This window comes from Pungitius pungitius, unplaced genomic scaffold (assembly GCF_949316345.1).
Source record: "Pungitius pungitius unplaced genomic scaffold, fPunPun2.1 scaffold_25, whole genome shotgun sequence".
Classification (NCBI taxonomy): domain Eukaryota; kingdom Metazoa; phylum Chordata; class Actinopteri; order Perciformes; family Gasterosteidae; genus Pungitius; species Pungitius pungitius.
Window position 1 is genome coordinate 400377 of NW_026909837.1, and position 23644 is coordinate 424020.

At 46.2% G+C, this 23644-nt stretch overlaps 35 non-coding genes across 35 annotated transcripts; all 35 read right to left on the minus strand.

The window, feature by feature from the left end:
* Window positions 1–169: 169 nt before the first annotated feature.
* Window positions 170–242, minus strand: trnav-cac (transfer RNA valine (anticodon CAC)). Its single transcript has one exon. It is a non-coding gene; the product is annotated as a tRNA-Val (tRNA).
* Window positions 243–1323: 1081 nt separating this feature from the next.
* trnav-cac (transfer RNA valine (anticodon CAC)) lies at window positions 1324–1396 on the minus strand. The gene has a single exon. It is a non-coding gene; the product is annotated as a tRNA-Val (tRNA).
* Window positions 1397–1900: 504 nt separating this feature from the next.
* On the minus strand, window positions 1901–1973 carry trnav-cac (transfer RNA valine (anticodon CAC)). The gene has a single exon. It is a non-coding gene; the product is annotated as a tRNA-Val (tRNA).
* A 1081-nt stretch (window positions 1974–3054) lies between these two features.
* On the minus strand, window positions 3055–3127 carry trnav-cac (transfer RNA valine (anticodon CAC)). The gene has a single exon. It is a non-coding gene; the product is annotated as a tRNA-Val (tRNA).
* Window positions 3128–3631: 504 nt separating this feature from the next.
* On the minus strand, window positions 3632–3704 carry trnav-cac (transfer RNA valine (anticodon CAC)). Its single transcript has one exon. It is a non-coding gene; the product is annotated as a tRNA-Val (tRNA).
* A 1082-nt stretch (window positions 3705–4786) lies between these two features.
* trnav-cac (transfer RNA valine (anticodon CAC)) lies at window positions 4787–4859 on the minus strand. Its single transcript has one exon. It is a non-coding gene; the product is annotated as a tRNA-Val (tRNA).
* Window positions 4860–5363: 504 nt separating this feature from the next.
* On the minus strand, window positions 5364–5436 carry trnav-cac (transfer RNA valine (anticodon CAC)). The gene has a single exon. It is a non-coding gene; the product is annotated as a tRNA-Val (tRNA).
* Window positions 5437–5940: 504 nt separating this feature from the next.
* On the minus strand, window positions 5941–6013 carry trnav-cac (transfer RNA valine (anticodon CAC)). The gene has a single exon. It is a non-coding gene; the product is annotated as a tRNA-Val (tRNA).
* Window positions 6014–6517: 504 nt separating this feature from the next.
* On the minus strand, window positions 6518–6590 carry trnav-cac (transfer RNA valine (anticodon CAC)). The gene has a single exon. It is a non-coding gene; the product is annotated as a tRNA-Val (tRNA).
* Window positions 6591–7094: 504 nt separating this feature from the next.
* trnav-cac (transfer RNA valine (anticodon CAC)) lies at window positions 7095–7167 on the minus strand. The gene has a single exon. It is a non-coding gene; the product is annotated as a tRNA-Val (tRNA).
* A 207-nt stretch (window positions 7168–7374) lies between these two features.
* Window positions 7375–7447, minus strand: trnav-cac (transfer RNA valine (anticodon CAC)). Its single transcript has one exon. It is a non-coding gene; the product is annotated as a tRNA-Val (tRNA).
* Window positions 7448–7951: 504 nt separating this feature from the next.
* trnav-cac (transfer RNA valine (anticodon CAC)) lies at window positions 7952–8024 on the minus strand. Its single transcript has one exon. It is a non-coding gene; the product is annotated as a tRNA-Val (tRNA).
* A 504-nt stretch (window positions 8025–8528) lies between these two features.
* On the minus strand, window positions 8529–8601 carry trnav-cac (transfer RNA valine (anticodon CAC)). Its single transcript has one exon. It is a non-coding gene; the product is annotated as a tRNA-Val (tRNA).
* Window positions 8602–9105: 504 nt separating this feature from the next.
* On the minus strand, window positions 9106–9178 carry trnav-cac (transfer RNA valine (anticodon CAC)). The gene has a single exon. It is a non-coding gene; the product is annotated as a tRNA-Val (tRNA).
* Window positions 9179–9682: 504 nt separating this feature from the next.
* On the minus strand, window positions 9683–9755 carry trnav-cac (transfer RNA valine (anticodon CAC)). Its single transcript has one exon. It is a non-coding gene; the product is annotated as a tRNA-Val (tRNA).
* A 784-nt stretch (window positions 9756–10539) lies between these two features.
* trnav-cac (transfer RNA valine (anticodon CAC)) lies at window positions 10540–10612 on the minus strand. Its single transcript has one exon. It is a non-coding gene; the product is annotated as a tRNA-Val (tRNA).
* A 504-nt stretch (window positions 10613–11116) lies between these two features.
* On the minus strand, window positions 11117–11189 carry trnav-cac (transfer RNA valine (anticodon CAC)). Its single transcript has one exon. It is a non-coding gene; the product is annotated as a tRNA-Val (tRNA).
* Window positions 11190–12270: 1081 nt separating this feature from the next.
* On the minus strand, window positions 12271–12343 carry trnav-cac (transfer RNA valine (anticodon CAC)). The gene has a single exon. It is a non-coding gene; the product is annotated as a tRNA-Val (tRNA).
* A 207-nt stretch (window positions 12344–12550) lies between these two features.
* trnav-cac (transfer RNA valine (anticodon CAC)) lies at window positions 12551–12623 on the minus strand. The gene has a single exon. It is a non-coding gene; the product is annotated as a tRNA-Val (tRNA).
* Window positions 12624–13127: 504 nt separating this feature from the next.
* Window positions 13128–13200, minus strand: trnav-cac (transfer RNA valine (anticodon CAC)). The gene has a single exon. It is a non-coding gene; the product is annotated as a tRNA-Val (tRNA).
* Window positions 13201–14277: 1077 nt separating this feature from the next.
* Window positions 14278–14350, minus strand: trnav-cac (transfer RNA valine (anticodon CAC)). Its single transcript has one exon. It is a non-coding gene; the product is annotated as a tRNA-Val (tRNA).
* Window positions 14351–14854: 504 nt separating this feature from the next.
* Window positions 14855–14927, minus strand: trnav-cac (transfer RNA valine (anticodon CAC)). The gene has a single exon. It is a non-coding gene; the product is annotated as a tRNA-Val (tRNA).
* A 207-nt stretch (window positions 14928–15134) lies between these two features.
* On the minus strand, window positions 15135–15207 carry trnav-cac (transfer RNA valine (anticodon CAC)). Its single transcript has one exon. It is a non-coding gene; the product is annotated as a tRNA-Val (tRNA).
* A 504-nt stretch (window positions 15208–15711) lies between these two features.
* On the minus strand, window positions 15712–15784 carry trnav-cac (transfer RNA valine (anticodon CAC)). The gene has a single exon. It is a non-coding gene; the product is annotated as a tRNA-Val (tRNA).
* Window positions 15785–16288: 504 nt separating this feature from the next.
* trnav-cac (transfer RNA valine (anticodon CAC)) lies at window positions 16289–16361 on the minus strand. Its single transcript has one exon. It is a non-coding gene; the product is annotated as a tRNA-Val (tRNA).
* Window positions 16362–17442: 1081 nt separating this feature from the next.
* trnav-cac (transfer RNA valine (anticodon CAC)) lies at window positions 17443–17515 on the minus strand. Its single transcript has one exon. It is a non-coding gene; the product is annotated as a tRNA-Val (tRNA).
* Window positions 17516–18299: 784 nt separating this feature from the next.
* Window positions 18300–18372, minus strand: trnav-cac (transfer RNA valine (anticodon CAC)). The gene has a single exon. It is a non-coding gene; the product is annotated as a tRNA-Val (tRNA).
* A 504-nt stretch (window positions 18373–18876) lies between these two features.
* Window positions 18877–18949, minus strand: trnav-cac (transfer RNA valine (anticodon CAC)). Its single transcript has one exon. It is a non-coding gene; the product is annotated as a tRNA-Val (tRNA).
* Window positions 18950–20030: 1081 nt separating this feature from the next.
* trnav-cac (transfer RNA valine (anticodon CAC)) lies at window positions 20031–20103 on the minus strand. Its single transcript has one exon. It is a non-coding gene; the product is annotated as a tRNA-Val (tRNA).
* A 207-nt stretch (window positions 20104–20310) lies between these two features.
* Window positions 20311–20383, minus strand: trnav-cac (transfer RNA valine (anticodon CAC)). Its single transcript has one exon. It is a non-coding gene; the product is annotated as a tRNA-Val (tRNA).
* A 504-nt stretch (window positions 20384–20887) lies between these two features.
* trnav-cac (transfer RNA valine (anticodon CAC)) lies at window positions 20888–20960 on the minus strand. The gene has a single exon. It is a non-coding gene; the product is annotated as a tRNA-Val (tRNA).
* Window positions 20961–21464: 504 nt separating this feature from the next.
* On the minus strand, window positions 21465–21537 carry trnav-cac (transfer RNA valine (anticodon CAC)). Its single transcript has one exon. It is a non-coding gene; the product is annotated as a tRNA-Val (tRNA).
* A 504-nt stretch (window positions 21538–22041) lies between these two features.
* trnav-cac (transfer RNA valine (anticodon CAC)) lies at window positions 22042–22114 on the minus strand. Its single transcript has one exon. It is a non-coding gene; the product is annotated as a tRNA-Val (tRNA).
* Window positions 22115–23195: 1081 nt separating this feature from the next.
* Window positions 23196–23268, minus strand: trnav-cac (transfer RNA valine (anticodon CAC)). The gene has a single exon. It is a non-coding gene; the product is annotated as a tRNA-Val (tRNA).
* Window positions 23269–23475: 207 nt separating this feature from the next.
* Window positions 23476–23548, minus strand: trnav-cac (transfer RNA valine (anticodon CAC)). Its single transcript has one exon. It is a non-coding gene; the product is annotated as a tRNA-Val (tRNA).
* Window positions 23549–23644: the final 96 nt, after the last annotated feature.

Consider the following 23644-nt stretch of genomic DNA (forward strand, 5'->3'; position numbering starts at 1 on the left):
AGAAGACCAGGGTTCGATTCCCTGACGGGGAGTTTCTTGTTAATAAGCCACGAATAAATCTGTTGGCTTCATCAGAGAGTTGAATTTTGCAGAAACTAGACGAGTGGTCTTTAATGACCAATCGAGAGAAGATATTCCGCTGCAGAGTAAACCAAAAAAAAAACGATATTGTTTCCGCCCAGTTTCGAACTGGGGACCTTTCGCGTGTGAGGCGAACGTGATGACCACTACACCACGGAAACGGCGGCTTGTTTGGCATTGGGCATATGGCCCTCTGCTCTTTGCAGATGATCTTGGTCTGACGGCTTCATCAGGAGTTGACTTTGATCACAATGAAAGAGTTTGAAGACATTTGTAAAGAGGTTGGGATGGAAGTCAGCTCCTACATACATGTACGAGACCGTGGTTCTCAGCCAAGGAGTGGAGAAATTCTCAACGTTGGCCCGGAGTGATGTTCATCCCCAATAATACAGAATTATAGTGCATACCTCCTCTTAACCCCGGACAGATACCTGCCAATTAAATATACTCAAGGAGTCCTCGTTAGTATAGTGGACAGTATCTCTGCTTGTCACGCAGAAGACCAGGGTTCGATTCCCTGACGGGGAGTTTCTTGTTAATAAGCCACGAATAAATCTGTTGGCTTCATCAGAGAGTTGAATTTTGCAGAAACTAGACGAGTGGTCTTTAATGACCAATCGAGAGAAGATATTCCGCTGCAGAGTAAACCAAAAAAAAAACGATATTATTTCCGCCCAGTTTCGAACTGGGGACCTTTCGCGTGTGAGGCGAACGTGATGACCACTACACCACGGAAACGGCGGCTTGTTTGGCATTGGGCATATGGCCCTCTGCTCTTTGCAGATGATCTTGGTCTGACGGCTTCATCAGGAGTTGACTTTGATCACAATGAAAGAGTTTGAAGACATTTGTAAAGAGGTTGGGATGGAAGTCAGCTCCTACATACATGTACGAGACCGTGGTTCTCAGCCAAGGAGTGGAGAAATTCTCAACGTTGGCCCGGAGTGATGTTCATCCCCAATAATACAGAATTATAGTGCATACCTCCTCTTAACCCCGGCCAGATACCTGCCAATTAAATATACTGAAGGAGTCCTCGTTAGTATAGTGGACAGTATCTCTGCTTGTCACGCAGAAGACCAGGGTTCGATTCCCTGACGGGGAGTTTCTTGTTAATAAGCCACGAATAAATCTGTTGGCTTCATCAGAGAGTTGAATTTTGCAGAAACTAGACGAGTGGTCTTTAATGACCAATCGAGAGAAGATATTCCGCTGCAGAGTAAACCAAAAAAAAAACGATATTGTTTCCGCCCAGTTTCGAACTGGGGACCTTTCGCGTGTGAGGCGAACGTGATGACCACTACACCACGGAAACGGCGGCTTGTTTGGCATTGGGCATATGGCCCTCTGCTCTTTGCAGATGATCTTGGTCTGACGGCTTCATCAGGAGTTGACTTTGATCACAATGAAAGAGTTTGAAGACATTTGTAAAGAGGTTGGGATGGAAGTCAGCTCCTACATACATGTACGAGACCGTGGTTCTCAGCCAAGGAGTGGAGAAATTCTCAACGTTGGCCCGGAGTGATGTTCATCCCCAATAATACAGAATTATAGTGCATACCTCCTCTTAACCCCGGCCAGATACCTGCCAATTAAATATACTGAAGGAGTCCTCGTTAGTATAGTGGACAGTATCTCTGCTTGTCACGCAGAAGACCAGGGTTCGATTCCCTGACGGGGAGTTTCTTGTTAATAAGCCACGAATAAATCTGTTGGCTTCATCAGAGAGTTGAATTTTGCAGAAACTAGACGAGTGGTCTTTAATGACCAATCGAGAGAAGATATTCCGCTGCAGAGTAAACCAAAAAAAAACCGATATTGTTTCCGCCCAGTTTCGAACTGGGGACCTTTCGCGTGTGAGGCGAACGTGATGACCACTACACCACGGAAACGGCGGCTTGTTTGGCATTGGGCATATGGCCCTCTGCTCTTTGCAGATGATCTTGGTCTGACGGCTTCATCAGGAGTTGACTTTGATCACAATGAAAGAGTTTGAAGACATTTGTAAAGAGGTTGGGATGGAAGTCAGCTCCTACATACATGTACGAGACCGTGGTTCTCAGCCAAGGAGTGGAGAAATTCTCAACGTTGGCCCGGAGTGATGTTCATCCCCAATAATACAGAATTATAGTGCATACCTCCTCTTAACCCCGGCCAGATACCTGCCAATTAAATATACTGAAGGAGTCCTCGTTAGTATAGTGGACAGTATCTCTGCTTGTCACGCAGAAGACCAGGGTTCGATTCCCTGACGGGGAGTTTCTTGTTAATAAGCCACGAATAAATCTGTTGGCTTCATCAGAGAGTTAAATTTTGCAGAAACTAGACGAGTGGTCTTTAATGACCAATCGAGAGAAGATATTCCGCTGCAGAGTAAACCAAAAAAAAAACGATATTGTTTCCGCCCAGTTTCGAACTGGGGGCCTTCCGCGTGTGAGGCGAACGTGATGACCACTACACCACGGAAACGGCGGCTTGCTTTGCATTGGGCATATGGCCCTCTGCTCTTTGCAGATGATCTTGGTCTGACGGCTTCATCAGGAGTTGACTTTGATCACAATGAAAGAGTTTGAAGACATTTGTAAAGAGGTTGGGATGGAAGTCAGCTCCTACATACATGTACGAGACCGTGGTTCTCAGCCAAGGAGTGGAGAAATTCTCAACGTTGGCCCGGAGTGATGTTCATCCCCAATAATACAGAATTATAGTGCATACCTCCTCTTAACCCCGGCCAGATACCTGCCAATTAAATATACTGAAGGAGTCCTTGTTAGTATAGTGGACAGTATCTCTGCTTGTCACGCAGAAGACCAGGGTTCGATTCCCTGACGGGGAGTTTCTTGTTAATAAGCCACGAATAAATCTGTTGGCTTCATCAGGGAGTTGAATTCTGCAGAAACTAGACGAGTGGTCTTTAATGACCAATCGAGAGAAGATATTCCGCTGCAGAGTAAACCAAAAAAAAAACGATATTGTTTCCGCCCAGTTTCGAACTGGGGACCTTTCGCGTGTGAGGCGAACGTGATGACCACTACACCACGGAAACGGCGGCTTGTTTGGCATTGGGCATATGGCCCTCTGCTCTTTGCAGATGATCTTGGTCTGACGGCTTCATCAGGAGTTGACTTTGATCACAATGAAAGAGTTTGAAGACATTTGTAAAGAGGTTGGGATGGAAGTCAGCTCCTACATACATGTACGAGACCGTGGTTCTCAGCCAAGGAGTGGAGAAATTCTCAACGTTGGCCCGGAGTGATGTTCATCCCCAATAATACAGAATTATAGTGCATACCTCCTCTTAACCCCGGCCAGATACCTGCCAATTAAATATACTGAAGGAGTCCTCGTTAGTATAGTGGACAGTATCTCTGCTTGTCACGCAGAAGACCAGGGTTCGATTCCCTGACGGGGAGTTTCTTGTTAATAAGCCACGAATAAATCTGTTGGCTTCATCAGAGAGTTGAATTTTGCAGAAACTAGACGAGTGGTCTTTAATGACCAATCGAGAGAAGATATTCCGCTGCAGAGTAAACCAAAAAAAAAACGATATTGTTTCCGCCCAGTTTCGAACTGGGGACCTTTCGCGTGTGAGGCGAACGTGATGACCACTACACCACGGAAACGGCGGCTTGTTTGGCATTGGGCATATGGCCCTCTGCTCTTTGCAGATGATCTTGGTCTGACGGCTTCATCAGGAGTTGACTTTGATCACAATGAAAGAGTTTGAAGACATTTGTAAAGAGGTTGGGATGGAAGTCAGCTCCTACATACATGTACGAGACCGTGGTTCTCAGCCAAGGAGTGGAGAAATTCTCAACGTTGGCCCGGAGTGATGTTCATCCCCAATAATACAGAATTATAGTGCATACCTCCTCTTAACCCCGGCCAGATACCTGCCAATTAAATATACTGAAGGAGTCCTCGTTAGTATAGTGGACAGTATCTCTGCTTGTCACGCAGAAGACCAGGGTTCGATTCCCTGACGGGGAGTTTCTTGTTAATAAGCCACGAATAAATCTGTTGGCTTCATCAGAGAGTTGAATCTTGCAGAAACTAGACGAGTGGTCTTTAATGACCAAATCGAGAGAAGATATTCCGCTGCAGAGTAAACCAAAAAAAACCCGATATTGTTTCCGCCCAGTTTCGAACTGGGGGCCTTCCGCGTGTGAGGCGAACGTGATGACCACTACACCACGGAAACGGCGGCTTGCTTTGCATTGGGCATATGGCCCTCTGCTCTTTGCAGATGATCTTGGTCTGACGGCTTCATCAGGAGTTGACTTTGATCACAATGAAAGAGTTTGAAGACATTTGTAAAGAGGTTGGGATGGAAGTCAGCTCCTACATACATGTACGAGACCGTGGTTCTCAGCCAAGGAGTGGAGAAATTCTCAACGTTGGCCCGGAGTGATGTTCATCCCCAATAATACAGAATTATAGTGCATACCTCCTCTTAACCCCGGCCAGATACCTGCCAATTAAATATACTGAAGGAGTCCTCGTTAGTATAGTGGACAGTATCTCTGCTTGTCACGCAGAAGACCAGGGTTCGATTCCCTGACGGGGAGTTTCTTGTTAATAAGCCACGAATAAATCTGTTGGCTTCATCAGAGAGTTGAATTTTGCAGAAACTAGACGAGTGGTCTTTAATGACCAATCGAGAGAAGATATTCCGCTGCAGAGTAAACCAAAAAAAAAACGATATTGTTTCCGCCCAGTTTCGAACTGGGGACCTTTCGCGTGTGAGGCGAACGTGATGACCACTACACCACGGAAACGGCGGCTTGTTTGGCATTGGGCATATGGCCCTCTGCTCTTTGCAGATGATCTTGGTCTGACGGCTTCATCAGGAGTTGACTTTGATCACAATGAAAGAGTTTGAAGACATTTGTAAAGAGGTTGGGATGGAAGTCAGCTCCTACATACATGTACGAGACCGTGGTTCTCAGCCAAGGAGTGGAGAAATTCTCAACGTTGGCCCGGAGTGATGTTCATCCCCAATAATACAGAATTATAGTGCATACCTCCTCTTAACCCCGGCCAGATACCTGCCAATTAAATATACTGAAGGAGTCCTCGTTAGTATAGTGGACAGTATCTCTGCTTGTCACGCAGAAGACCAGGGTTCGATTCCCTGACGGGGAGTTTCTTGTTAATAAGCCACGAATAAATCTGTTGGCTTCATCAGAGAGTTGAATTTTGCAGAAACTAGACGAGTGGTCTTTAATGACCAATCGAGAGAAGATATTCCGCTGCAGAGTAAACCAAAAAAAAAACGATATTGTTTCCGCCCAGTTTCGAACTGGGGACCTTTCGCGTGTGAGGCGAACGTGATGACCACTACACCACGGAAACGGCGGCTTGTTTGGCATTGGGCATATGGCCCTCTGCTCTTTGCAGATGATCTTGGTCTGACGGCTTCATCAGGAGTTGACTTTGATCACAATGAAAGAGTTTGAAGACATTTGTAAAGAGGTTGGGATGGAAGTCAGCTCCTACATACATGTACGAGACCGTGGTTCTCAGCCAAGGAGTGGAGAAATTCTCAACGTTGGCCCGGAGTGATGTTCATCCCCAATAATACAGAATTATAGTGCATACCTCCTCTTAACCCCGGCCAGATACCTGCCAATTAAATATACTGAAGGAGTCCTCGTTAGTATAGTGGACAGTATCTCTGCTTGTCACGCAGAAGACCAGGGTTCGATTCCCTGACGGGGAGTTTCTTGTTAATAAGCCACGAATAAATCTGTTGGCTTCATCAGAGAGTTGAATTTTGCAGAAACTAGACGAGTGGTCTTTAATGACCAATCGAGAGAAGATATTCCGCTGCAGAGTAAACCAAAAAAAAAACGATATTGTTTCCGCCCAGTTTCGAACTGGGGACCTTTCGCGTGTGAGGCGAACGTGATGACCACTACACCACGGAAACGGCGGCTTGTTTGGCATTGGGCATATGGCCCTCTGCTCTTTGCAGATGATCTTGGTCTGACGGCTTCATCAGGAGTTGACTTTGATCACAATGAAAGAGTTTGAAGACATTTGTAAAGAGGTTGGGATGGAAGTCAGCTCCTACATACATGTACGAGACCGTGGTTCTCAGCCAAGGAGTGGAGAAATTCTCAACGTTGGCCCGGAGTGATGTTCATCCCCAATAATACAGAATTATAGTGCATACCTCCTCTTAACCCCGGCCAGATACCTGCCAATTAAATATACTGAAGGAGTCCTCGTTAGTATAGTGGACAGTATCTCTGCTTGTCACGCAGAAGACCAGGGTTCGATTCCCTGACGGGGAGTTTCTTGTTAATAAGCCACGAATAAATCTGTTGGCTTCATCAGAGAGTTGAATTTTGCAGAAACTAGACGAGTGGTCTTTAATGACCAATCGAGAGAAGATATTCCGCTGCAGAGTAAACCAAAAAAAAAACGATATTGTTTCCGCCCAGTTTCGAACTGGGGACCTTTCGCGTGTGAGGCGAACGTGATGACCACTACACCACGGAAACGGCGGCTTGTTTGGCATTGGGCATATGGCCCTCTGCTCTTTGCAGATGATCTTGGTCTGACGGCTTCATCAGGAGTTGACTTTGATCACAATGAAAGAGTTTGAAGACATTTGTAAAGAGGTTGGGATGGAAGTCAGCTCCTACATACATGTACGAGACCGTGGTTCTCAGCCAAGGAGTGGAGAAATTCTCAACGTTGGCCCGGAGTGATGTTCATCCCCAATAATACAGAATTATAGTGCATACCTCCTCTTAACCCCGGCCAGATACCTGCCAATTAAATATACTGAAGGAGTCCTCGTTAGTATAGTGGACAGTATCTCTGCTTGTCACGCAGAAGACCAGGGTTCGATTCCCTGACGGGGAGTTTCTTGTTAATAAGCCACGAATAAATCTGTTGGCTTCATCAGAGAGTTAAATTTTGCAGAAACTAGACGAGTGGTCTTTAATGACCAATCGAGAGAAGATATTCCGCTGCAGAGTAAACCAAAAAAAAAACGATATTGTTTCCGCCCAGTTTCGAACTGGGGACCTTTCGCGTGTGAGGCGAACGTGATGACCACTACACCACGGAAACGGCGGCTTGTTTGGCATTGGGCATATGGCCCTCTGCTCTTTGCAGATGATCTTGGTCTGACGGCTTCATCAGGAGTTGACTTTGATCACAATGAAAGAGTTTGAAGACATTTGTAAAGAGGTTGGGATGGAAGTCAGCTCCTACATACATGTACAAGGGCGTGGTTCTCAGCCAAGGAGTGGAGAAAAGCTCAACGTCAGCCTGGAGTGTTTCCGCCCAGTTTCGAACTGGGGACCTTTCGCGTGTGAGGCGAACGTGATGACCACTACACCACGGAAACGGCGGCTTGTTTAGCATTGGGCATATGGCCCTCTGCTCTTTGCAGATGATCTTGGTCTGACGGCTTCATCAGGAGTTGACTTTGATCACAATGAAAGAGTTTGAAGACATTTGTAAAGAGGTTGGGATGGAAGTCAGCTCCTACATACATGTACGAGACCGTGGTTCTCAGCCAAGGAGTGGAGAAATTCTCAACGTTGGCCCGGAGTGATGTTCATCCCCAATAATACAGAATTATAGTGCATACCTCCTCTTAACCCCGGCCAGATACTTGCCAATTAAATATACTCAAGGAGTCCTCGTTAGTATAGTGGACAGTATCTCTGCTTGTCACGCAGAAGACCAGGGTTCGATTCCCTGACGGGGAGTTTCTTGTTAATAAGCCACGAATAAATCTGTTGGCTTCATCAGAGAGTTGAATTTTGCAGAAACTAGACGAGTGGTCTTTAATGACCAATCGAGAGAAGATATTCCGCTGCAGAGTAAACCAAAAAAAAGACGATATTGTTTCCGCCCAGTTTCGAACTGGGGACCTTTCGCGTGTGAGGCGAACGTGATGACCACTACACCACGGAAACGGCGGCTTGTTTGGCATTGGGCATATGGCCCTCTGCTCTTTGCAGATGATCTTGGTCTGACGGCTTCATCAGGATTTGACTTTGATCACAATGAAAGAGTTTGAAGACATTTGTAAAGAGGTTGGGATGGAAGTCAGCTCCTACATACATGTACGAGACCGTGGTTCTCAGCCAAGGAGTGGAGAAATTCTCAACGTTGGCCCGGAGTGATGTTCATCCCCAATAATACAGAATTATAGTGCATACCTCCTCTTAACCCCGGCCAGATACCTGCCAATTAAATATACTCAAGGAGTCCTCGTTAGTATAGTGGACCGTATCTCTGCTTGTCACGCAAAAGACCAGGGTTCGATTCCCTGACGGGGAGTTTCTTGTTAATAAGCCACGAATAAATCTGTTGGCTTCATCAGAGAGTTGAATTTTGCAGAAACTAGACGAGTGGTCTTTAATGACCAATCGAGAGAAGATATTCCGCTGCAGAGTAAACCAAAAAAAAGACGATATTGTTTCCGCCCAGTTTCGAACTGGGGACCTTTCGCGTGTGAGGCGAACGTGATGACCACTACACCACGGAAACGGCGGCTTGTTTGGCATTGGGCATATGGCCCTCTGCTCTTTGCAGATGATCTTGGTCTGACGGCTTCATCAGGATTTGACTTTGATCACAATGAAAGAGTTTGAAGACATTTGTAAAGAGGTTGGGATGGAAGTCAGCTCCTACATACATGTACGAGACCGTGGTTCTCAGCCAAGGAGTGGAGAAATTCTCAACGTTGGCCCGGAGTGATGTTCATCCCCAATAATACAGAATTATAGTGCATACCTCCTCTTAACCCCGGCCAGATACCTGCCAATTAAATATACTCAAGGAGTCCTCGTTAGTATAGTGGACAGTATCTCTGCTTGTCACGCAAAAGACCAGGGTTCGATTCCCTGACGGGGAGTTTCTTGTTAATAAGCCACGAATAAATCTGTTGGCTTCATCAGAGAGTTGAATTTTGCAGAAACTAGACGAGTGGTCTTTAATGACCAATCGAGAGAAGATATTCCGCTGCAGAGTAAACCAAAAAAAAGACGATATTGTTTCCGCCCAGTTTCGAACTGGGGACCTTTCGCGTGTGAGGCGAACGTGATGACCACTACACCACGGAAACGGCGGCTTGTTTGGCATTGGGCATATGGCCCTCTGCTCTTTGCAGATGATCTTGGTCTGACGGCTTCATCAGGATTTGACTTTGATCACAATGAAAGAGTTTGAAGACATTTGTAAAGAGGTTGGGATGGAAGTCAGCTCCTACATACATGTACGAGACCGTGGTTCTCAGCCAAGGAGTGGAGAAATTCTCAACGTTGGCCCGGAGTGATGTTCATCCCCAATAATACAGAATTATAGTGCATACCTCCTCTTAACCCCGGCCAGATACCTGCCAATTAAATATACTGAAGGAGTCCTCGTTAGTATAGTGGACAGTATCTCTGCTTGTCACGCAGAAGACCAGGGTTCGATTCCCTGACGGGGAGTTTCTTGTTAATAAGCCACGAATAAATCTGTTGGCTTCATCAGAGAGTTGAATTTTGCAGAAACTAGACGAGTGGTCTTTAATGACCAATCGAGAGAAGATATTCCGCTGCAGAGTAAACCAAAAAAAAGACGATATTGTTTCCGCCCAGTTTCGAACTGGGGACCTTTCGCGTGTGAGGCGAACGTGATGACCACTACACCACGGAAACGGCGGCTTGTTTGGCATTGGGCATATGGCCCTCTGCTCTTTGCAGATGATCTTGGTCTGACGGCTTCATCAGGATTTGACTTTGATCACAATGAAAGAGTTTGAAGACATTTGTAAAGAGGTTGGGATGGAAGTCAGCTCCTACATACATGTACGAGACCGTGGTTCTCAGCCAAGGAGTGGAGAAATTCTCAACGTTGGCCCGGAGTGATGTTCATCCCCAATAATACAGAATTATAGTGCATACCTCCTCTTAACCCCGGCCAGATACCTGCCAATTAAATATACTGAAGGAGTCCTCGTTAGTATAGTGGACAGTATCTCTGCTTGTCACGCAGAAGACCAGGGTTCGATTCCCTGACGGGGAGTTTCTTGTTAATAAGCCACGAATAAATCTGTTGGCTTCATCAGAGAGTTGAATTTTGCAGAAACTAGACGAGTGGTCTTTAATGACCAATCGAGAGAAGATATTCCGCTGCAGAGTAAACCAAAAAAAAAACGATATTGTTTCTGCCCAGTTTTGAACTGGGGACCTTTCGCGTGTGAGGCGAACGTGATGACCACTACACCACGGAAACGGTGGCTTGTTTGGCATTGGGCATATGGCCCTCTGCTCTTTGCAGATGATCTTGGTCTGACGGCTTCATCAGGAGTTGACTTTGATCACAATGAAAGAGTTTGAAGACATTTGTAAAGAGGTTGGGATGGAAGTCAGCTCCTACATACATGTACAAGGGCGTGGTTCTCAGCCAAGGAGTGGAGAAAAGCTCAACGTCAGCCTGGAGTGTTTCCGCCCAGTTTCGAACTGGGGACCTTTCGCGTGTGAGGCGAACGTGATGACCACTACACCACGGAAACGGCGGCTTGTTTGGCATTGGGCATATGGCCCTCTGCTCTTTGCAGATGATCTTGGTCTGACGGCTTCATCAGGAGTTGACTTTGATCACAATGAAAGAGTTTGAAGACATTTGTAAAGAGGTTGGGATGGAAGTCAGCTCCTACATACATGTACGAGACCGTGGTTCTCAGCCAAGGAGTGGAGAAATTCTCAACGTTGGCCCGGAGTGATGTTCATCCCCAATAATACAGAATTATAGTGCATACCTCCTCTTAACCCCGGCCAGATACCTGCCAATTAAATATACTGAAGGAGTCCTCGTTAGTATAGTGGACAGTATCTCTGCTTGTCACGCAGAAGACCAGGGTTCGATTCCCTGACGGGGAGTTTCTTGTTAATAAGCCACGAATAAATCTGTTGGCTTCATCAGAGAGTTAAATTTTGCAGAAACTAGACGAGTGGTCTTTAATGACCAATCGAGAGAAGATATTCCGCTGCAGAGTAAACCAAAAAAAAAACGATATTGTTTCCGCCCAGTTTCGAACTGGGGACCTTTCGCGTGTGAGGCGAACGTGATGACCACTACACCACGGAAACGGTGGCTTGTTTGGCATTGGGCATATGGCCCTCTGCTCTTTGCAGATGATCTTGGTCTGACGGCTTCATCAGGATTTGACTTTGATCACAATGAAAGAGTTTGAAGACATTTGTAAAGAGGTTGGGATGGAAGTCAGCTCCTACATACATGTACGAGACCGTGGTTCTCAGCCAAGGAGTGGAGAAATTCTCAACGTTGGCCCGGAGTGATGTTCATCCCCAATAATACAGAATTATAGTGCATACCTCCTCTTAACCCCGGCCAGATACCTGCCAATTAAATATACTCAAGGAGTCCTCGTTAGTATAGTGGACAGTATCTCTGCTTGTCACGCAGAAGACCAGGGTTCGATTCCCTGACGGGGAGTTTCTTGTTAATAAGCCACGAATAAATCTGTTGGCTTCATCAGAGAGTTGAATTTTGCAGAAACTAGACGAGTGGTCTTTAATGACCAATCGAGAGAAGATATTCCGCTGCAGAGTAAACCAAAAAAAAGACGATATTGTTTCCGCCCAGTTTCGAACTGGGGACCTTTCGCCTGTGAGGCGAACGTGATGACCACTACACCACGGAAACGGCGGCTTGTTTGGCATTGGGCATATGGCCCTCTGCTCTTTGCAGATGATCTTGGTCTGACGGCTTCATCAGGATTTGACTTTGATCACAATGAAAGAGTTTGAAGACATTTGTAAAGAGGTTGGGATGGAAGTCAGCTCCTACATACATGTACGAGACCGTGGTTCTCAGCCAAGGAGTGGAGAAATTCTCAACGTTGGCCCGGAGTGATGTTCATCCCCAATAATACAGAATTATAGTGCATACCTCCTCTTAACCCCGGCCAGATACCTGCCAATTAAATATACTCAAGGAGTCCTCGTTAGTATAGTGGACAGTATCTCTGCTTGTCACGCAGAAGACCAAGGTTCGATTCCCTGACGGGGAGTTTCTTGTTAATAAGCCACGAATAAATCTGTAGGCTTCATCAGAGAGTTGAATTTTGCAGAAACTAGACGAGTGGTCTTTAATGACCAATCGAGAGAAGATATTCCGCTGCAGAGTAAACCAAAAAAAAAACGATATTGTTTCCGCCCAGTTTCGAACTGGGGACCTTTCGCGTGTGAGGCGAACGTGATGACCACTACACCACGGAAACGGCGGCTTGTTTGGCATTGGGCATATGGCCCTCTGCTCTTTGCAGATGATCTTGGTCTGACGGCTTCATCAGGAGTTGACTTTGATCACAATGAAAGAGTTTGAAGACATTTGTAAAGAGGTTGGGATGGAAGTCAGCTCCTACATACATGTACAAGGGCGTGGTTCTCAGCCAAGGAGTGGAGAAAAGCTCAACGTCAGCCTGGAGTGTTTCCGCCCAGTTTCGAACTGGGGACCTTTCGCGTGTGAGGCGAACGTGATGACCACTACACCACGGAAACGGCGGCTTGTTTGGCATTGGGCATATGGCCCTCTGCTCTTTGCAGATGATCTTGGTCTGACGGCTTCATCAGGAGTTGACTTTGATCACAATGAAAGAGTTTGAAGACATTTGTAAAGAGGTTGGGATGGAAGTCAGCTCCTACATACATGTACGAGACCGTGGTTCTCAGCCAAGGAGTGGAGAAATTCTCAACGTTGGCCCGGAGTGATGTTCATCCCCAATAATACAGAATTATAGTGCATACCTCCTCTTAACCCCGGCCAGATACCTGCCAATTAAATATACTCAAGGAGTCCTCGTTAGTATAGTGGACAGTATCTCTGCTTGTCACGCAGAAGACCAAGGTTCGATTCCCTGACGGGGAGTTTCTTGTTAATAAGCCACGAATAAATCTGTAGGCTTCATCAGAGAGTTGAATTTTGCAGAAACTAGACGAGTGGTCTTTAATGACCAATCGAGAGAAGATATTCCGCTGCAGAGTAAACCAAAAAAAAACCGATATTGTTTCCGCCCAGTTTCGAACTGGGGACCTTTCGCGTGTGAGGCGAACGTGATGACCACTACACCACGGAAACGGCGGCTTGTTTGGCATTGGGCATATGGCCCTCTGCTCTTTGCAGATGATCTTGGTCTGACGGCTTCATCAGGAGTTGACTTTGATCACAATGAAAGAGTTTGAAGACATTTGTAAAGAGGTTGGGATGGAAGTCAGCTCCTACATACATGTACGAGACCGTGGTTCTCAGCCAAGGAGTGGAGAAATTCTCAACGTTGGCCCGGAGTGATGTTCATCCCCAATAATACAGAATTATAGTGCATACCTCCTCTTAACCCCGGCCAGATACCTGCCAATTAAATATACTCAAGGAGTCCTCGTTAGTATAGTGGACAGTATCTCTGCTTGTCACGCAGAAGACCAGGGTTCGATTCCCTGACGGGGAGTTTCTTGTTAATAAGCCACGAATAAATCTGTTGGCTTCATCAGAGAGTTGAATTTTGCAGAAACTAGACGAGTGGTCTTTAATGACCAATCGAGAGAAGATATTCCGCTGCAGAGTAAACCAAAAAAAAAACGATATTGTTTCTGCCCAGTTTTGAACTGGGGACCTTTCGCGTGTGAGGCGAACGTGATGACCACTACACCACGGAAACGGCGGCTTGTTTGGCATTGGGCATATGGCCCTCTGCTCTTTGCAGATGATCTTGGTCTGACGGCTTCATCAGGAGTTGACTTTGATCACAATGAAAGAGTTTGAAGACATTTGTAAAGAGGTTGGGATGGAAGTCAGCTCCTACATGTACGAGACCGTGGTTCTCAGCCAAGTAGTGGAGAAATTCTCAACGTTGGCCCGGAGTGATGTTCATCCCCAATAATACAGAATTATAGTGCATACCTCCTCTTAACCCCGGCCAGATACCTGCCAATTAAATATACTCAAGGAGTCCTCGTTAGTATAGTGGACAGTATCTCTGCTTGTCACGCAAAAGACCAGGGTTCGATTCCCTGACGGGGAGTTTCTTGTTAATAAGCCACGAATAAATCTGTTGGCTTCATCAGAGAGTTGAATTTTGCAGAAACTAGACGAGTGGTCTTTAATGACCAATCGAGAGAAGATATTCCGCTGCAGAGTAAACCAAAAAAAAGACGATATTGTTTCCGCCCAGTTTCGAACTGGGGACCTTTCGCGTGTGAGGCGAACGTGATGACCACTACACCACGGAAACGGCGGCTTGTTTGGCATTGGGCATATGGCCCTCTGCTCTTTGCAGATGATCTTGGTCTGACGGCTTCATCAGGATTTGACTTTGATCACAATGAAAGAGTTTGAAGACATTTGTAAAGATGTTGGGATGGAAGTCAGCTCCTACATACATGTACGAGACCGTGGTTCTCAGCCAAGGAGTGGAGAAATTCTCAACGTTGGCCCGGAGTGATGTTCATCCCCAATAATACAGAATTATAGTGCATACCTCCTCTTAACCCCGGCCAGATACCTGCCAATTAAATATACTGAAGGAGTCCTCGTTAGTATAGTGGACAGTATCTCTGCTTGTCACGCAGAAGACCAGTGTTCGATTCCCTGACGGGGAGTTTCTTGTTAATAAGCCACGAATAAATCTGTTGGCTTCATCAGAGAGTTAAATTTTGCAGAAACTAGACGAGTGGTCTTTAATGACCAATCGAGAGAAGATATTCCGCTGCAGAGTAAACCAAAAAAAAAACGATATTGTTTCCGCCCAGTTTCGAACTGGGGACCTTTCGCGTGTGAGGCGAACGTGATGACCACTACACCACGGAAACGGCGGCTTGTTTGGCATTGGGCATATGGCCCTCTGCTCTTTGCAGATGATCTTGGTCTGACGGCTTCATCAGGAGTTGACTTTGATCACAATGAAAGAGTTTGAAGACATTTGTAAAGAGGTTGGGATGGAAGTCAGCTCCTACATACATGTACAAGGGCGTGGTTCTCAGCCAAGGAGTGGAGAAAAGCTCAACGTCAGCCTGGAGTGTTTCCGCCCAGTTTCGAACTGGGGACCTTTCGCGTGTGAGGCGAACGTGATGACCACTACACCACGGAAACGGCGGCTTGTTTGGCATTGGGCATATGGCCCTCTGCTCTTTGCAGATGATCTTGGTCTGACGGCTTCATCAGGAGTTGACTTTGATCACAATGAAAGAGTTTGAAGACATTTGTAAAGAGGTTGGGATGGAAGTCAGCTCCTACATACATGTACGAGACCGTGGTTCTCAGCCAAGGAGTGGAGAAATTCTCAACGTTGGCCCGGAGTGATGTTCATCCCCAATAATACAGAATTATAGTGCATACCTCCTCTTAACCCCGGCCAGATACCTGCCAATTAAATATACTCAAGGAGTCCTCGTTAGTATAGTGGACAGTATCTCTGCTTGTCACGCAGAAGACCAGGGTTCGATTCCCTGACGGGGAGTTTCTTGTTAATAAGCCACGAATAAATCTGTTGGCTTCATCAGAGAGTTGAATTTTGCAGAAACTAGACGAGTGGTCTTTAATGACCAATCGAGAGAAGATATTCCGCTGCAGAGTAAACCAAAAAAAAGACGATATTGTTTCCGCCCAGTTTCGAACTGGGGACCTTTCGCGTGTGAGGCGAACGTGATGACCACTACACCACGGAAACGGCGGCTTGTTTGGCATTGGGCATATGGCCCTCTGCTCTTTGCAGATGATCTTGGTCTGACGGCTTCATCAGGATTTGACTTTGATCACAATGAAAGAGTTTGAAGACATTTGTAAAGAGGTTGGGATGGAAGTCAGCTCCTACATACATGTACGAGACCGTGGTTCTCAGCCAAGGAGTGGAGAAATTCTCAACGTTGGCCCGGAGTGATGTTCATCCCCAATAATACAGAATTATAGTGCATACCTCCTCTTAACCCCGGCCAGATACCTGCCAATTAAATATACTCAAGGAGTCCTCGTTAGTATAGTGGACAGTATCTCTGCTTGTCACGCAGAAGACCAGGGTTCGATTCCCTGACGGGGAGTTTCTTGTTAATAAGCCACGAATAAATCTGTTGGCTTCATCAGAGAGTTGAATTTTGCAGAAACTAGACGAGTGGTCTTTAATGACCAATCGAGAGAAGATATACCGCTGCAGAGTAAACCAAAAAAAAGACGATATTGTTTCCGCCCAGTTTCGAACTGGGGACCTTTCGCGTGTGAGGCGAACGTGATGACCACTACACCACGGAAACGGCGGCTTGTTTGGCATTGGGCATATGGCCCTCTGCTCTTTGCAGATGATCTTGGTCTGACGGCTTCATCAGGATTTGACTTTGATCACAATGAAAGAGTTTGAAGACATTTGTAAAGAGGTTGGGATGGAAGTCAGCTCCTACATACATGTACGAGACCGTGGTTCTCAGCCAAGGAGTGGAGAAATTCTCAACGTTGGCCCGGAGTGATGTTCATCCCCAATAATACAGAATTATAGTGCATACCTCCTCTTAACCCCGGCCAGATACCTGCCAATTAAATATACTGAAGGAGTCCTCGTTAGTATAGTGGACAGTATCTCTGCTTGTCACGCAGAAGACCAGGGTTCGATTCCCTGACGGGGAGTTTCTTGTTAATAAGCCACGAATAAATCTGTTGGCTTCATCAGAGAGTTGAATTTTGCAGAAACTAGACGAGTGGTCTTTAATGACCAATCGAGAGAAGATATTCCGCTGCAGAGTAAACCAAAAAAAAGACGATATTGTTTCTGCCCAGTTTCGAACTGGGGACCTTTCGCGTGTGAGGCGAACGTGATGACCACTACACCACGGAAACGGCGGCTTGTTTGGCATTGGGCATATGGCCCTCTGCTCTTTGCAGATGATCTTGGTCTGACGGCTTCATCAGGATTTGACTTTGATCACAATGAAAGAGTTTGAAGACATTTGTAAAGAGGTTGGGATGGAAGTCAGCTCCTACATACATGTACGAGACCGTGGTTCTCAGCCAAGGAGTGGAGAAATTCTCAACGTTGGCCCGGAGTGATGTTCATCCCCAATAATACAGAATTATAGTGCATACCTCCTCTTAACCCCGGCCAGATACCTGCCAATTAAATATACTCAAGGAGTCCTCGTTAGTATAGTGGACAGTATCTCTGCTTGTCACGCAAAAGACCAGGGTTCGATTCCCTGACGGGGAGTTTCTTGTTAATAAGCCACGAATAAATCTGTTGGCTTCATCAGAGAGTTGAATTTTGCAGAAACTAGACGAGTGGTCTTTAATGACCAATCGAGAGAAGATATTCCGCTGCAGAGTAAACCAAAAAAAAGACGATATTGTTTCCGCCCAGATTCGAACTGGGGACCTTTCGCGTGTGAGGCGAACGTGATGACCACTACACCACGGAAACGGCGGCTTGTTTGGCATTGGGCATATGGCCCTCTGCTCTTTGCAGATGATCTTGGTCTGACGGCTTCATCAGGATTTGACTTTGATCACAATGAAAGAGTTTGAAGACATTTGTAAAGATGTTGGGATGGAAGTCAGCTCCTACATACATGTACGAGACCGTGGTTCTCAGCCAAGGAGTGGAGAAATTCTCAACGTTGGCCCGGAGTGATGTTCATCCCCAATAATACAGAATTATAGTGCATACCTCCTCTTAACCCCGGCCAGATACCTGCCAATTAAATATACTGAAGGAGTCCTCGTTAGTATAGTGGACAGTATCTCTGCTTGTCACGCAGAAGACCAGTGTTCGATTCCCTGACGGGGAGTTTCTTGTTAATAAGCCACGAATAAATCTGTTGGCTTCATCAGAGAGTTAAATTTTGCAGAAACTAGACGAGTGGTCTTTAATGACCAATCGAGAGAAGATATTCCGCTGCAGAGTAAACCAAAAAAAAAACGATATTGTTTCCGCCCAGTTTCGAACTGGGGACCTTTCGCGTGTGAGGCGAACGTGATGACTACTACACCACGGAAACGGCGGCTTGTTTGGCATTGGGCATATGGCCCTCTGCTCTTTGCAGATGATCTTGGTCTGACGGCTTCATCAGGAGTTGACTTTGATCACAATGAAAGAGTTTGAAGACATTTGTAAAGAGGTTGGGATGGAAGTCAGCTCCTACATACATGTACAAGGGCGTGGTTCTCAGCCAAGGAGTGGAGAAAAGCTCAACGTCAGCCTGGAGTGTTTCCGCCCAGTTTCGAACTGGGGACCTTTCGCGTGTGAGGCGAACGTGATGACCACTACACCACGGAAACGGCGGCTTGTTTAGCATTGGGCATATGGCCCTCTGCTCTTTGCAGATGATCTTGGTCTGACGGCTTCATCAGGAGTTGACTTTGATCACAATGAAAGAGTTTGAAGACATTTGTAAAGAGGTTGGGATGGAAGTCAGCTCCTACATACATGTACGAGACCGTGGTTCTCAGCCAAGGAGTGGAGAAATTCTCAACGTTGGCCCGGAGTGATGTTCATCCCCAATAATACAGAATTATAGTGCATACCTCCTCTTAACCCCGGCCAGATACCTGCCAATTAAATATACTGAAGGAGTCCTCGTTAGTATAGTGGACAGTATCTCTGCTTGTCACGCAGAAGACCAGGGTTCGATTCCCTGACGGGGAGTTTCTTGTTAATAAGCCACGAATAAATCTGTTGGCTTCATCAGAGAGTTAAATTTTGCAGAAACTAGACGAGTGGTCTTTAATGACCAATCGAGAGAAGATATTCCGCTGCAGAGTAAACCAAAAAAAAAACGATATTGTTTCCGCCCAGTTTCGAACTGGGGACCTTTCGCGTGTGAGGCGAACGTGATGACCACTACACCACGGAAACGGTGGCTTGTTTGGCATTGGGCATATGGCCCTCTGCTCTTTGCAGATGATCTTGGTCTGACGGCTTCATCAGGATTTGACTTTGATCACAATGAAAGAGTTTGAAGACATTTGTAAAGAGGTTGGGATGGAAGTCAGCTCCTACATACATGTACGAGACCGTGGTTCTCAGCCAAGGAGTGGAGAAATTCTCAACGTTGGCCCGGAGTGATGTTCATCCCCAATAATACAGAATTATAGTGCATACCTCCTCTTAACCCCGGCCAGATACCTGCCAATTAAATATACTCAAGGAGTCCTCGTTAGTATAGTGGACAGTATCTCTGCTTGTCACGCAGAAGACCAGGGTTCGATTCCCTGACGGGGAGTTTCTTGTTAATAAGCCACGAATAAATCTGTTGGCTTCATCAGAGAGTTGAATTTTGCAGAAACTAGACGAGTGGTCTTTAATGACCAATCGAGAGAAGATATTCCGCTGCAGAGTAAACCAAAAAAAAGACGATATTGTTTCCGCCCAGTTTCGAACTGGGGACCTTTCGCCTGTGAGGCGAACGTGATGACCACTACACCACGGAAACGGCGGCTTGTTTGGCATTGGGCATATGGCCCTCTGCTCTTTGCAGATGATCTTGGTCTGACGGCTTCATCAGGATTTGACTTTGATCACAATGAAAGAGTTTGAAGACATTTGTAAAGAGGTTGGGATGGAAGTCAGCTCCTACATACATGTACGAGACCGTGGTTCTCAGCCAAGGAGTGGAGAAATTCTCAACGTTGGCCCGGAGTGATGTTCATCCCCAATAATACAGAATTATAGTGCATACCTCCTCTTAACCCCGGCCAGATACCTGCCAATTAAATATACTCAAGGAGTCCTCGTTAGTATAGTGGACAGTATCTCTGCTTGTCACGCAGAAGACCAAGGTTCGATTCCCTGACGGGGAGTTTCTTGTTAATAAGCCACGAATAAATCTGTAGGCTTCATCAGAGAGTTGAATTTTGCAGAAACTAGACGAGTGGTCTTTAATGACCAATCGAGAGAAGATATTCCGCTGCAGAGTAAACCAAAAAAAAAACGATATTGTTTCCGCCCAGTTTCGAACTGGGGACCTTTCGCGTGTGAGGCGAACGTGATGACCACTACACCACGGAAACGGCGGCTTGTTTGGCATTGGGCATATGGCCCTCTGCTCTTTGCAGATGATCTTGGTCTGACGGCTTCATCAGGAGTTGACTTTGATCACAATGAAAGAGTTTGAAGACATTTGTAAAGAGGTTGGGATGGAAGTCAGCTCCTACATACATGTACAAGGGCGTGGTTCTCAGCCAAGGAGTGGAGAAAAGCTCAACGTCAGCCTGGAGTGTTTCCGCCCAGTTTCGAACTGGGGACCTTTCGCGTGTGAGGCGAACGTGATGACCACTACACCACGGAAACGGCGGCTTGTTTGGCATTGGGCATATGGCCCTCTGCTCTTTGCAGATGATCTTGGTCTGACGGCTTCATCAGGAGTTGACTTTGATCACAATGAAAGAGTTTGAAGACATTTGTAAAGAGGTTGGGATGGAAGTCAGCTCCTACATACATGTACGAGACCGTGGTTCTCAGCCAAGGAGTGGAGAAATTCTCAACGTTGGCCCGGAGTGATGTTCATCCCCAATAATACAGAATTATAGTGCATACCTCCTCTTAACCCCGGCCAGATACCTGCCAATTAAATATACTCAAGGAGTCCTCGTTAGTATAGTGGACAGTATCTCTGCTTGTCACGCAGAAGACCAAGGTTCGATTCCCTGACGGGGAGTTTCTTGTTAATAAGCCACGAATAAATCTGTAGGCTTCATCAGAGAGTTGAATTTTGCAGAAACTAGACGAGTGGTCTTTAATGACCAATCGAGAGAAGATATTCCGCTGCAGAGTAAACCAAAAAAAAACCGATATTGTTTCCGCCCAGTTTCGAACTGGGGACCTTTCGCGTGTGAGGCGAACGTGATGACCACTACACCACGGAAACGGCGGCTTGTTTGGCATTGGGCATATGGCCCTCTGCTCTTTGCAGATGATCTTGGTCTGACGGCTTCATCAGGAGTTGACTTTGATCACAATGAAAGAGTTTGAAGACATTTGTAAAGAGGTTGGGATGGAAGTCAGCTCCTACATACATGTACGAGACCGTGGTTCTCAGCCAAGGAGTGGAGAAATTCTCAACGTTGGCCCGGAGTGATGTTCATCCCCAATAATACAGAATTATAGTGCATACCTCCTCTTAACCCCGGCCAGATACCTGCCAATTAAATATACTCAAGGAGTCCTCGTTAGTATAGTGGACAGTATCTCTGCTTGTCACGCAGAAGACCAGGGTTCGATTCCCTGACGGGGAGTTTCTTGTTAATAAGCCACGAATAAATCTGTTGGCTTCATCAGAGAGTTGAATTTTGCAGAAACTAGACGAGTGGTCTTTAATGACCAATCGAGAGAAGATATTCCGCTGCAGAGTAAACCAAAAAAAAGACGATATTGTTTCCGCCCAGTTTCGAACTGGGGACCTTTCGCGTGTGAGGCGAACGTGATGACCACTACACCACGGAAACGGCGGCTTGTTTGGCATTGGGCATATGGCCCTCTGCTCTTTGCAGATGATCTTGGTCTGACGGCTTCATCAGGATTTGACTTTGATCACAATGAAAGAGTTTGAAGACATTTGTAAAGAGGTTGGGATGGAAGTCAGCTCCTACATACATGTACGAGACCGTGGTTCTCAGCCAAGGAGTGGAGAAATTCTCAACGTTGGCCCGGAGTGATGTTCATCCCCAATAATACAGAATTATAGTGCATACCTCCTCTTAACCCCGGCCAGATACCTGCCAATTAAATATACTCAAGGAGTCCTCGTTAGTATAGTGGACAGTATCTCTGCTTGTCACGCAGAAGACCAGGGTTCGATTCCCTGACGGGGAGTTTCTTGTTAATAAGCCACGAATAAATCTGTTGGCTTCATCAGAGAGTTGAATTTTGCAGAAACTAGACGAGTGGTCTTTAATGACCAATCGAGAGAAGATATACCGCTGCAGAGTAAACCAAAAAAAAGACGATATTGTTTCCGCCCAGTTTCGAACTGGGGACCTTTCGCGTGTGAGGCGAACGTGATGACCACTACACCACGGAAACGGCGGCTTGTTTGGCATTGGGCATATGGCCCTCTGCTCTTTGCAGATGATCTTGGTCTGACGGCTTCATCAGGATTTGACTTTGATCACAATGAAAGAGTTTGAAGACATTTGTAAAGAGGTTGGGATGGAAGTCAGCTCCTACATACATGTACGAGACCGTGGTTCTCAGCCAAGGAGTGGAGAAATTCTCAACGTTGGCCCGGAGTGATGTTCATCCCCAATAATACAGAATTATAGTGCATACCTCCTCTTAACCCCGGCCAGATACCTGCCAATTAAATATACTGAAGGAGTCCTCGTTAGTATAGTGGACAGTATCTCTGCTTGTCACGCAGAAGACCAGGGTTCGATTCCCTGACGGGGAGTTTCTTGTTAATAAGCCACGAATAAATCTGTTGGCTTCATCAGAGAGTTGAATTTTGCAGAAACTAGACGAGTGGTCTTTAATGACCAATCGAGAGAAGATATTCCGCTGCAGAGTAAACCAAAAAAAAGACGATATTGTTTCTGCCCAGTTTCGAACTGGGGACCTTTCGCGTGTGAGGCGAACGTGATGACCACTACACCACGGAAACGGCGGCTTGTTTGGCATTGGGCATATGGCCCTCTGCTCTTTGCAGATGATCTTGGTCTGACGGCTTCATCAGGATTTGACTTTGATCACAATGAAAGAGTTTGAAGACATTTGTAAAGAGGTTGGGATGGAAGTCAGCTCCTACATACATGTACGAGACCGTGGTTCTCAGCCAAGGAGTGGAGAAATTCTCAACGTTGGCCCGGAGTGATGTTCATCCCCAATAATACAGAATTATAGTGCATACCTCCTCTTAACCCCGGCCAGATACCTGCCAATTAAATATACTCAAGGAGTCCTCGTTAGTATAGTGGACAGTATCTCTGCTTGTCACGCAAAAGACCAGGGTTCGATTCCCTGACGGGGAGTTTCTTGTTAATAAGCCACGAATAAATCTGTTGGCTTCATCAGAGAGTTAAATTTTGCAGAAACTAGACGAGTGGTCTTTAATGACCAATCGAGAGAAGATATTCCGCTGCAGAGTAAACCAAAAAAAAAACGATATTGTTTCCGCCCAGTTTCGAACTGGGGACCTTTCGCGTGTGAGGCGAACGTGATGACCACTACACCACGGAAACGGCGGCTTGTTTGGCATTGGGCATATGGCCCTCTGCTCTTTGCAGATGATCTTGGTCTGACGGCTTCATCAGGAGTTGACTTTGATCACAATGAAAGAGTTTGAAGACATTTGTAAAGAGGTTGGGATGGAAGTCAGCTCCTACATACATGTACAAGGGCGTGGTTCTCAGCCAAGGAGTGGAGAAAAGCTCAACGTCAGCCTGGAGTGTTTCCGCCCAGTTTCGAACTGGGGACCTTTCGCGTGTGAGGCGAACGTGATGACCACTACACCACGGAAACGGCGGCTTGTTTGGCATTGGGCATATGGCCCTCTGCTCTTTGCAGATGATCTTGGTCTGACGGCTTCATCAGGAGTTGACTTTGATCACAATGAAA